Here is a 13,001-nt window from a genome sequence, read left to right on the forward strand (position 1 = left end):
AGCCCTAAGAGACCAACAAACAGCAAACTATACCCCATACATTTGCGACCCCGGTGGGACTAAACATCATAAAAATGAAGAACAGGCGGAATTATTTAAACAGTACTATGAAAAATTATATAATTTAAGGAAAACAAAACTAAAGGAAAACGAGCTTACGCAATATCTAGAAAACTGTGGACTGGGGAAAATAACTAAAGCAGAAATAGAACAGATGGAAGCACCAATTACGGGGCGGGAATTGAAAAGAGCCATGCAAAGTATGGCCAGAGGGAAAGCCCCCGGCCCTGATGGATTCGGGATAGAGTACTTTGAGAAATTCTTCCAAAACTTAGAACCCCACTGGGTGTCAACTTTAAATGCCCTGGTAGATAGGAAGGGGGATCAGAAAGGGTGGGGTAGGGATTCCTTGGAATCACATATAGCAGTTATACATAAACAGGGCAAGGATCCATCCCAGTGTGCAAACTACAGGCCAATATCGCTATTAAACGTAGACCTTAAGATATATGCAAAAATACTAGCAAATAGAATGCTGCCATGGCTACAGGAAATAATACATCCAGATCAGGTGGGGTTTATCCCTACCAGGGAAGCACGAGATAACACTATGAGGACATTAAATCTGGTGCAGTGGGCTGGGACCTCAGCCGATCCTGTCATGCTGTTGTCGACGGACGCTGAGAAGGCATTTGACAGGGTCGGCTGGGAGTTTATAAAGGCTGTATTACAGCATATTGGCCTGGGAGAGAATATGAGGGCGTGGATCCTTGCCCTGTATGAGAATTTATCGGCTAGGGTAAGGGTCAACGGCACGCTTTCTGATTCCCTGGCGATGCATAATGGCACTCGCCAGGGATGCCCACTGTCACCAATGCTATTCGCATTGATATTAGAACCGTTTCTGTGTTCCGTCAGAAATAACCCCGATATCCTGGGCTTTAAGATAGGGCAGAGAGAACATCGAGTGGCAGCGTTTGCTGACGATCTATTGTTTTATGTGCGGAGTCCACACATCTCCTTACCAAATCTAATGAAGGAATTTGTGAAATATGGAGAGCTTTCAAATTTTAGAATCAATTGGGATAAGTGTCAGGCAATGGGGATTAATATGTCTGTGACGGAGAAGGAAAAGATAAAAACGAATTTCAAATTCCGTTGGGGAGTAGAGGCGATTACGTATTTGGGAATAAATATACCTGGGGATATTCAAAAAACTTATCAGTTAAATTATTGTCCAATCCTGGCCAACTTAAAAAGAGACCTATTAAAATGGAGAAAGATCAAGGTCTCAATGATAGGAAGAATTAATATCCTAAAGATGAATGCAATGCCTAGACTTTTATATATATTCCAAACTGTACCAATTCCAGCACCCATGAAGTATTTTAGAGAACTCAAAAGGGAATTTACCCGCTTTATATGGAAAGATAAACCCCCGAGACAAAAATTTATTACAATAACGCAACCGAAGAATAAGGGGGGGCTAGCGGTCCCGGACCCATACCTGTATTATAGCGCGGCGGTCCTGACCAGGGCCGTGGACTGGCATAGAGGAGGTGATGTGAAATTATGGGTAGATATTGAACAAAATACGGTGGAATTCCCATTATATAACGTCCTATGGTTCTCAGGGTCCTTCAAGAGCAGGCACCCAGCAAGTATACTGATAAACCAGACACTCAAGATATTTAAAAAATTTAGAGATAAAAAATCTCTCTCCCCAAACCCATCCCCCCTTATGCCAATTCTGGATAACCCAGAATTCGTGTTGGGATGTAATAGAAAAGAGAATGGAGAGCTCAGAACTGGGAAGGGAATAAGAGCTAGAGCCTTACTGAAGGGAGAAGAATGGAAGTCTACGGAAGAGATAGAAGAAGAGTTTAGAGGCTCAAATATTAAATGGTGGAGCCTAATGCAATTCCAACATTTTACATTATCAAAAGGAAGGAAGGAGGATTTTGGCCGAGATCTTTCAAGGTTTGAGCAGATGTGTGACTCCGCACAGGGAACTAAGAAAACCTTAACAAAAATTTATAGAGAACTGCTTGAGGGGGAAGACCCAACCATCCAACTAAAGCTGAAATGGCAGGAGGATTTAAAGTATTCCTTTACAGATGAGCAATGGGGGAAGATAATAAAACTGTCATATAGAGCATCGATCTCAGCAAGGATTCATGAATCAGGCTATAAAATATTTACAAGGTGGTATCTTACGCCGGTTAAGTTAAAGAAGATGTACGGGGATTTGGATGGGATGTGTTGGAGGTGTGGCGAGAGTGAGGGTACATTCCTCCATATCTTTTGGAACTGCTCAAAGATAAGAGGATTCTGGACAGAAGTTCAATATTATATTAGCAAATTAACAGATATGAAACCTACAGATGACCCAGCTTTATTTTTATTACACTGTAATGAAATGAGTGTTAGTAAATATAGGCAAACTTTATGCTGCCAGTTGATAAATGCGGCCAGAATTTTAATTGGGAGACACTGGAGGTCCTGCTTGACTCCTCGGATTGCAGAGTGGTTCCAAGAGATACATCATATACAACGTATGGAGGGCTTGACCCACTCAATAAATAAGAAAGAGAAGCAGTTTAAACTGACGTGGGAAAAATGGGACAGGTTTAATGAGACCTTAGAGTACAGACAGGTGATGGGGTATCTCTGACCATGGGCGTAAGGGACTGAAGTATACAAGAGTTTGATGGTAAAGGGGAAATGGATCCAGGACGGTGGATAAATGGGGAGAAAAATGATGGGAAAAGAGAGAAAGGAAAAGGAAGCCGGTGAGAATGGGTTGTGTGGATTAGATGAGAAATGAATGAGTGGAAGGTACAACAAGAGGTGTACTTATGGGCTCTTTAGATTAAAGAAAAGAAGATTGTGGACACCCAAGCAGAGAGGTTCATTAGGTGAATTGAATAATTAATAGGAAAAGGTGGTTTATAAATCCGTTGTCGATGGGATGTTTTAATATGTACACCCTGTACACCCTGTTGTGGCTTATGTTTGTTGTTTATTGTATGTAACAAATACTTGGTATGAAATTTTTCTAAAAATAAAGAATTTATAAAAAAGAAAACAGTTGAGTAGATCTGAAAACAGCCTAGTGGAAACAGGCACTCTCTGTTACTATAGGCTTGCACTGATTGTGTGATACTGACAAATTTTGCTAGTGGGGAACGTGTGTTCCGCACCCGCTCTGTTGCTATTGGCAAGTGTAAAAGCATCCTATACCTAAAGTGTACTCGAGGCGACGCGACATGATGAAATAAACACGTGTATGTACAGTGCACAGCATATTCATAACCAAGCTGTTTATCTTTTTTATTTTGCTGTTTGAAAGAGTTAATTTTCAGGCATGCAAATGATAGCTTTTGTCTTGTCGGTACCTTGTCAGGAATATAGTAAACCTCACTGATAATCAAATTTCAGCCATAAAAGTTGTCCTGGCAAAATATAACTTCTGAGGGCAGGGGAGAGATAGAAAAAGGTCAATAGTTCATGTCTTTTAACTCTGGGACACTTAATAGACTGCCTTTGAGCAGAGAGAATAAAACATTCAATCTATTTAGTAAATGATATTTGCTCATATTTGTGAACAGCCTGTGCGTCAAGGTTGTGCACCACAGACTTCCGTAGCTGTTGCCTTCCGTCATTTCTGAAAGTTCAGTCTGCTCCATGCCCACCTTGATATCTGAGCACCATTAAAGAGTACCTGAAGTGAGAGTAATACGGAGGCTGCCATCTTCAATCTCTAATAAACAATGCCAGTTGCCTGACTTCTGTGCTGATGCTCTGACTCTAATACTTCAAGTCAGTGGCTCAGAATAAGCATGCAAATCAGATGCTGTGACTCTGGTGTGACTACACTGGCTGCATGCTTGTTGCAGGTGTGTGACGCAAAAGAAAAATAAAGCCAAAAGCTCAGCATGACAGCCTGGCAACTGGCATTGTTTATAAGGGAATGAAGATGGAAGCCTCCGTATTACTCTCACTTCAAGTTCCCTTTAGGTCGGTTTTATATCTGAGTGGAGCATTGCGTTGGACCACAATGCAAAAAAAAAAAGATTCATATGACCCTGCGGCAGAGTGTGCCAACAGGGTCATATTCATAGCACTGCCCCCCGCATGGCACTCATATGCCACCCGCATGCCTGTTGCTACCCTCCCGGCCAGTGACGTGCTCCCTGCTGGACAGGGATTCCTGGCTTCCCTTTCATGTTTGCATCGTTCTTCGCAGGCACGCCGCAATGTCGCCACCAATGAATTTAACATTTCTGTGTCACACATTGACTTCAATGCATTCTGCCACAGCGGCTTTGGCGAGGAAGTCATGCAGTAATCGCTGTTGACTCTGCAGCGGGTCAGCGGCAAATCGGATACTTCCAGCATGACACAGTAAGTGTACTGGGCCCCATATACTTTTGTTACTCTACGTGCAGAAAGGGAAAGGCAGCACAAAAAAGTGTACAAGTGTAAAAGGGGCCTTAAAGGACCTCTGTCGAGAAAATATTCAAATTTAAAATACATGTAAACATACAGAAATAAGAAGTATGTTTCTTTCAGAGTAAAATGAGCCACAAACTACTTTTCGCCTATGTTGCTGCCACTTACAGTAAGTAGTAGAAATCTGACATTACTGACAGATTTTGGACTAGCCCATCTTCTCATGGGGGGTTCTCAGGGGTTTCTTTATTTTCAAAAGCACAGTGAATGGCAGTTGCTCTTTCCAACTGCCAAAAAAGTGTGCAGCGAGCAGGGAGGCTGGCCAGCATCTTTATGTAAATCTTTTTCAGGGAATGTCTTTATAAATAATAAAGGACTTGCTGAGAATACCCCATGGTGAGATGGACTAACCCAAAACCTGTCGGTAATGTCAGATTTCTACTACCTACTGTAAGTGACAGCAACATAGGGGAAAACTCATTTATGGCTCATTTTACTCTGGAAGAAATGCACTTCTTATTTGTATGTGTTTTAAATGTTAAGATTTTCGTGACAGTTCCTCTTTAAGGATGATAACAAAACAGGTGGCTGTAATAGAGTAATTAGGCTTTATAGAATTTAGAACATGACTTCCAAAGTAAATGTCTGTTTAGATCTTCCCTGCTTTTGTTCTGTGAACTCTTTTTGGACGGGTGGCGAGGGGATCTGCAGAGGAGCCTTTTGTCTCGGTGGCATTTGCAGCACAGATGGTCCAGATTTGTTCGGTCTCAGCGGGTAAAGAGCCATATCAAGTGCACTTTAAGAGCCCAAGCTGAGCCCAGATCTGCTTGTCAGCGCAGGAGATGATTTTTGCATAACAATTTCAATGCAAATTGCTGGGAGAAGCATGAAGCTGCTGACACAGATGATGTAGACACAAGACTACATGACAGATTCATTCTACGTTTATTGTGGGCTTCTGATCTCCACAGTCCGCTGTAACCGTTTCAGCAGCAGAAGCCGCATCACGTGTTCCGTGGATCAGTGCAGAAATAAAGGGATTTTGGCTTAAGGCTCTGACACCAAATCCTCAGAGTGCGGAGAGATAGTGTATGAAAGTGGAGTATTAGGCAGAGTCTGCTGGGAATAGCAGAGCTGCAGACAGAATGCTTTCACCAGTCAGGATGGGCTTGGCCCACAAGCTTGCCATAAACAATGCGTTACCTCAGACTGGGGACGCTCAGTGAGAAGCAGGGAGCCTGGTAATCCCAGGCTGTCTATAGTAAAAGATTGTCAGAGAACATTAGACAGCCTGCAAACACGACCTGGATTGAGCCATTATTGGCCAAAGTTCACAAACCTCCCCTGGGTCATGTCAGAGAACAGCGAGGAGCGCCGCAAGGTTAGTGAGATAGTAGTTTAGTACTTACTGTATATAGCGGCGACATCTTCCGAAGCGCTGTACAGAGTACATAGTCATGTCACTAACTAGTATTTCACAGTCTAATCGGCACCACAGTCATGTGTCCATTATAGTCTAGGGCCAATTTAGGGGGAAACCAATTAACCTATCTGTATGTTTTCAGGAGGAAACTGGGGTGCCCAGAGGAAACCCACGCAGACACAGGGAGCACATACAAACTGTACGGATAGTGCCCTAGCTGAAATTTGAACCTGGGACCCAGAGCTGCAAGGCGAGAGTGCTGTCCACTATGCCACCCTGCTGCCCGCATTAGGCAGAGCTGCCCACATTTGGCAGACACCGGCAGTGACAATGTGTTAGAAGTGTCTGCAGAAGCATTTTTACAATTTAGTGTGTTTTTAAATTGCCCTTTCATTTCAATTTGCAGCCAGCTATCAATTTCCAAACCTGAAAAAAGTGCACTTACTTTCTAGTCTTGAATCTATATGTGGAGATATATTGGGGTGCTGATGCTGTTAAGGATAATACAGTAATATATTTTCATTTTCCCATTTTTATATCTTCTGTGGTATGTCAAAGGTGTAGATATGCAGGCTAGATTCCTGGACTGTTCATGTATTTGTGTGGGTGGGTCACTAGACCTACATTTGCATCTAAAGAGGTCTTCAGTGAATATGACCAGTCATCTTCAATAGGCAAGGAAGCAGCTCATTAAGCCACTAGCAGTCACTTTTGATCTACTGTCCCAGGTGTGATTGTCTGCCTCTGTCTACAGGCAATCTTTTCATGTATGTGCTAATATACACTTTACCCAAGGAAATAATGTGGAGGAAGCTTTTTTGATGTCTGATAGGATACAATCTCACCTATTGAATTCTGCAAACTTCAAGAAGCTAAAGCAGGAACCCCTTTGAAGTTTGCATATCACAAGAAAGATTATGACAAGCGTTCGGGGATGTCACAAACGGGGAAACTGCATTAGTTCCTGGGGGCTGGACATTAAATGCCCCAGGGGACACTTCGGACTATTTAAGCTGGCCCAGGACAGCCACCGGGGTCTTCTCTCGGAGGTAGCGAATAGCTAGGGATGATCGCGACTCCTGGTCGAAACGGCGTCCTCCCGTCAAACAACGTTCTAACCTAAGCTGATAACGTTCTTTTTTCCCCCGTTTATTTTTACGCAAATATCCGTGTGTGTTATCTTTGTAACTTTTATCTTGTAACTATTTTTACTTTGTTTTTTGTAATCTTTTTGTATATATTAAGTTCTGCACTGTTCTATGTTTTTCTGGAATATTAAATTATTATTTAATAAGTTTGACTTCTGCCGTACTAAACTAACACTCATAGCCTAGAAGAGACTGAAGTGTAACCGTGTATAAGTTCATGCCTAATTGTACGCTTGAGCAACACTACCGTATGAAATTGTAATTGCATTGTGTGTGGGGGCGTTTGTCATACGTTGGCCTAAGCGCGCAGCTGACCCAACGTACGAACAACGCCAGTGCGAGTAGCGACAGCAGAGTGGCTAACAGTATCGTTCGGAACGACTGTTAGTGGGTCTTTGCTTCACGACAGTGTAAGATTGCAACTGTGTGTGTGTGTGGGTGCGTGGCGTTCCCGTATTTGGCCTAAGCGTAAAGCTGACCCAGATACGAAAACGCGGAGTGCGCGCTGAGGACTCGACAGCAGAGTGGAAGTGTCTAGCGAACCGCTAGTGGTGGCAGTGAGAGGTGTTCTGAGGGGTCCCAGCCTTGTTTTAGCTTGACTAAGGCTGCTTCCCCTCTCAGTCTGGTCAAACCCGCAGTCGGGAACCGTATACGCAGGCGTGCCGCGGGCCGGTTCCTGACACTATACATCCCAGGTTTTTCTTTTTTCTACTTGAGAAATCGGCTATAAAAAGCCACGTCTTGTTATTTTTCACTTTTCCAATTTTTTTTTTCACTGTGTGTGTTGATAAACCAGTGCTTTAATATACCGGTAGTAATTGTGGGTCCTACAGCATTTTTGGAGCAATTGCGCTCCAATAGAAAACAAAGGTGTGCTGCAAAATCAGTTTAGAGCACACATGACAAACTCCGGCCCGTGGGCCAAATCTGGCCCTTGGAGCCATCAGATTTGGCGCTCAGGTAGTTTCCCCACTTTACATTATGTTTGGCCCACTTAGGACCACCAGAGAAGCTGTATTGGAGGGTGAGCCCTAGATCACCAGGGAAGCAATATGGGGAGGGGTAAAGCACTAGGTAAAAGGAACTGTATAGGAGAGGGAGAGGGCAACTAGACACCAGGAAACTATATAGGGGAAGGAGAGGTCCACTAGACACCAGGGGCCATATGCAATTCGAGGAGATAAGAAGCTTAAAACATGCGAGCTTCTTATCTCCTCACATCGCTCAGGATTTACCGGCAAATGCAATTGCCAGTTTCACCTGAGCGATGTCCTTGTGTAAAGGAGCATAACTCAGGCGAATACTAGGTATTCGCTGAGCGATGCTCCTGTGTGGCCAGCGATGTGGAGCGAGGCATTAGTGCTGGGGAGCTGTCCTTCAGCACCACATCACTGCAGCCTCGCTCCCTGGGAGATGCGCGCTTCGTCACAAGAGCCAGTGCATCGTCGCAAGGCCCTTACCTGCCGCTCGACGCTACCGCAAGACCCGGCAAATAACTTACCTCCATTGTTCCCGTCTCGCCACATGTCCCACGCCACTCCTCCGCTCATTCTTGCTCCGTCTCTATTCTCGGAGCCCAGCAAATCATCTTTGAGTCTCCTGCCGGGGATCCCCATTCGTCCACTAGGTGGCCCAATGAGAATCATCCTGATTCTAATTGGATGTCTCACTACCGAAAAATAACTGTACAGGTGAATCATATATATCACACGTTGCCGACCAGGCTTAACCTTGTTGTACACTGTATAGTTAATTAAAACATATCCCTGGGTAGCAGTGTGTGTTTTATTGTATATCTGCTCACAGGGTTTTGGTAAAGATTGTCCAGTGTGTTGGACAATGTTCAAATTGTCTCACTGCTGCCTCTATCCGTAATTGGTTGATTCTGTAAGTGTTGCTGTAGGGGTCTTTGCTGATCCCCCCCACACAGGTGTTGTAGGGTGTAGCTATCCCACAGCTCTTACTCCTTCAATATTCTGGAACCAATCGGATATGCCAGATATGCAGTGAGACATTAGTGTCCACACTGGACAATCTTTAGTAAAACCCTGTGAGCAGATATACAATAAAACACACACTGCTACCCAGGGATATGTTTTAATTAACTATAGTGTGTACAACAAGGTTAAGCCTGGTCGGCAACGTGTGATACATATGATTCTAATTGGACCAATGAGAATCAGGATGATTCTCATTGGGCCACCTAGTGCTAATATACACTTTACCCAAGGAAATAATGTGGAGGAAGCTTTTTTGATGTCTGATAGGATACAATCTCACCTATTGAATTCTGCAAACTTCAAGAAGCTAAAGCAGGAACCCCTTTGAAGTTTGCATATCACAAGAAAGATTATGACAAGCGTTCGGGGATGTCACAAACGGGGAAACTGCATTAGTTCCTGGGGGCTGGACATTAAATGCCCCAGGGGACACTTCGGACTATTTAAGCTGGCCCAGGACAGCCACCGGGGTCTTCTCTCGGAGGTAGCGAATAGCTAGGGATGATCGCGACTCCTGGTCGAAACGGCGTCCTCCCGTCAAACAACGTTCTAACCTAAGCTGGTAACGTTCTTTTTTCCCCCGTTTATTTTTACGCAAATATCCGTGTGTGTTATCTTTGTAACTTTTATCTTGTAACTATTTTTACTTTGTTTTTTGTAATCTTTTTGTATATATTAAGTTCTGCACTGTTCTATGTTTTTCTGGAATATTAAATTATTATTTAATAAGTTTGACTTCTGCCGTACTAAACTAACACTCATAGCCTAGAAGAGACTGAAGTGTAACCGTGTATAAGTTCATGCCTAATTGTACGCTTGAGCAACACTACCGTATGAAATTGTAATTGCATTGTGTGTGGGGGCGTTTGTCATACGTTGGCCTAAGCGCGCAGCTGACCCAACGTACGAACAACGCCAGTGCGAGTAGCGACAGCAGAGTGGCTAACAGTATCGTTCGGAACGACTGTTAGTGGGTCTTTGCTTCACGACAGTGTAAGATTGCAACTGTGTGTGTGTGTGGGTGCGTGGCGTTCCCATATTTGGCCTAAGCGCAAAGCTGACCCAAATACGAAAACGCGGAGTGCGTGCTGAGGACTCGACAGCAGAGTGGAAGTGTCTAGCGAACCGCTAGTGGTGGCAGTGAGAGGTGTTCTGAGGGGTCCCAGCCTTGTTTTAGCTTGACTAAGGCTGCTTCCCCTCTCAGTCTGGTCAAACCCGCAGTCGGGAACCGTATACGCAGGCGTGCCGCGGGCCGGTTCCTGACATAATTGGCTGGCAGTGGTGGCATCGTTTAGTACATTAGTACGCAGTTTAGCTCGCTATTCTGAGTACTAAATGCTGGAAGCTTGCTAGAAGCAACTAGCCTACAGAAGTCTACTCAGTGCAGAACCTATATACGTTTTTTTTTTTGTTCAAAGATACACACTTGGTATTTGCTTTCCCTCCCCCCTTTTTTTTCTTTTTCTTTTTTGCAACACGATGGCTCAGAAAGCATCCAGCTATGCAAGGCAAAACAAAGAGATACTACTCAACCTGTGTGAGCACAAAGGCATTGAGACGGTGAGCGGCCAGACTAAGGAGCAGCTAGTTCGTGCGCTCGAGGAGCATGATGAGGCAGAACGAGCCCGTGCTTCAACGTCAGCGGATGCAGCTCACGACACGCCAGAGGAGGAATCGCTCCCGCCACAGGATGCGAGTGGAGACGATGTCCTGGATGATCCATCGAACACGGAGATGACATCTCTGGAAGCCGACCTACAGCTACTAGGTTCGACTGAGCCCGAACTGCGCCTAAAGCTGATTCTGGAACATCGGCAAGCAGAGAGGGAAATACGACAAGCCCAGAGGGAACAAGTTGCACAGCAACACCAGCTGGAGCTGGCTAAACTTCAGCAACAGAACCGGTCTGCTGGACCCGCAGAACGCGAAGGTGAGCGAGTCCACAGAATCCCCCTGGATAAGTTCCCCGCTATGGACAAGGATTCTGACATAGACACTTTCCTACAGGGGTTTGAAAGGACTTGTCGGCAGTATGGGGTGCCCCGTGAGCAGTGGGCAAGATACCTCACCCCAGGGCTGAGAGGCAAGGCCCTGGAGGCGTTTGTGAGTCTCCCCCAGGAGGAAGAAACAGACTTTGAGGCAATTAAGAAAGCCATCATTGCACGATACCACCTCACACCAGAGGTGTATCGAAAACGTTTCAGGACAGTGCAGCGAGGTCCTAATGACAGTTACCTGGATCATGCTTGCAACCTGCGCACTGTAGGGTTGCAACGGTATGAAAATTCACGGTATGATAACCGTCAAAAAAAATATCACGGTATGACGGTATTACGGTATACGGTATTACGCAATTATTCGCATTACAATTACCCTTATAAAAATAAGAAAAGGTCAAAGTTGAACAAACTCTTCTTTATTAGATCCTTAATGGTTAGGGTCCTCCTGTCATACTTGAAATATTTACTCTTCTAAATGTAAAAAAAAACCAACAATACCAAACAATACCAAAAGTAAATCTCATTCTCCCTGTGTCACATGACTGCCTATGGCAGAGAGGGCAGATAATAAGGCCATTGGAAAGCACAGTAGGTTAATATGTCTGCTTCCATGAATCAGGAAGTAGAGACTGTGCAGATTTATTTTAGGATTGTATCAGCTGTAACAAAGAAAGAAATTGCTGTTGCATATCTTTGAGCAGAGGGGAGGACATTTGAGTTCAGGTCCACTTCAAAAATGCTGGTGGTACACTTTACTATACACCTTAAAGTTTACCAGAGATGAAGCATAGTGAAAGTTTTATACATAACTGCGGCTTCCTCCAACCCATCATGCGCACAGATCCCTCCCACGCCGCCATCCTCAGCCTTTTCTATCGCTGGTATTGAGTCCGGTAACTTGAGCCAGTCGCGGCCAGTCTGAGCATGCGCAGTGCGTTCTCTGCAGCGGAGAATAATACTACGTAGGCGTAGTACTATTTTCTGCAAGAGATGGAGGGAGCGCACTGCGCATGCATAAAACTGGCCGTGACTGGCCAAAGTTACGGGACTCAGTAACAGCGATAGAAAAGGCTGAGGATGGCGGCGTGGGAGGGATCTGTGTGCATGATGGGTTGGAGGAAGCCGCAGTTATGTATAAAACTTTCACTATGCTGCGTCTCTGGTTTCCTTTAAAGGATACCAGAGCTGAAAAATAAAATGCAAATGGGTGGAGCGGACATGAGTTAGGCGAAGTCCTGTGCTAAGCCACTGCGGACGATTTCTTTAAAAAGTAGGGGGACAGAGTAGAACAGGGGGGGGGGGGCAGTGGGCATGAGGACACATGACATCACACAGAGACATGCATCAGAGAGACATCACTTGTATGTACAGTATATACAGTAACACACACACACACATTCACATCCATCAGGCAGACATCCATCCATCCATCAGGCAGACATCCATCCATCCATCCATCCATCAGGCAGACATCCATCCATCAGGCAGACATACCACACATCCATCAGGCAGACATCCCACACACATACATCAGGCAGACACATCTCACACACACAAGCCATACATATACACACTGGCTGCATTCAAATACAGCACCTCTCCCACAGCAACACTGCTCATCTGGTGTCATTAAGCTTCAGCTCCCCATGTGCAGTGCGTCTCTCGCTCCTTCTCCCGGGCGGGCGGCGTGCTCATCATTTTCATGGGGGGAGGAGAGCTGGACATTCCTTTGAACACTGATCTGTATTAGTGTTTATGTCAGCTCTGCAGTCGGGGGAGGCAGGGGGCTGCATGCATCTAGCAGGAGGGAGAACGGGCTGTAGCCTTTTCTCATTTGCCTATTTATTTTGGCAGGAATGACCTGGTGACTCCCCCTCTGCCTTTGTAGTACAGTCCGCAATTAAAAAAAAAATACAAGCAGATATGCCGGGAAATAGATCTCTGTGTGCGCTCCAGCCGTGGCTGCGTCATCACA

General features: G+C 44.9%; 1 protein-coding gene across 3 annotated transcripts in view; it reads left to right on the forward strand.

Annotated features, from left to right (window-relative positions):
• FRY (FRY microtubule binding protein) overlaps window positions 1–13,001 on the forward strand; it is a 578,021-nt gene that overhangs the window by 46,339 nt on the left and 518,681 nt on the right. The window contains exon 1 of one of the 3 annotated variants that reach the window (XM_068267045.1): window positions 5,651–5,836. The exons of the other annotated variants lie outside the window; for them this stretch is intronic. The gene's annotated coding sequence lies outside the window, so the exon portion shown is untranslated. Of the gene's footprint in view, window positions 1–5,650; window positions 5,837–13,001 lie in introns of those variants that run through there. 3 annotated transcript variants of the gene reach the window in all.

This window comes from Hyperolius riggenbachi, chromosome 2 (genome assembly GCF_040937935.1).
Source record: "Hyperolius riggenbachi isolate aHypRig1 chromosome 2, aHypRig1.pri, whole genome shotgun sequence".
Taxonomy (NCBI): domain Eukaryota; kingdom Metazoa; phylum Chordata; class Amphibia; order Anura; family Hyperoliidae; genus Hyperolius; species Hyperolius riggenbachi.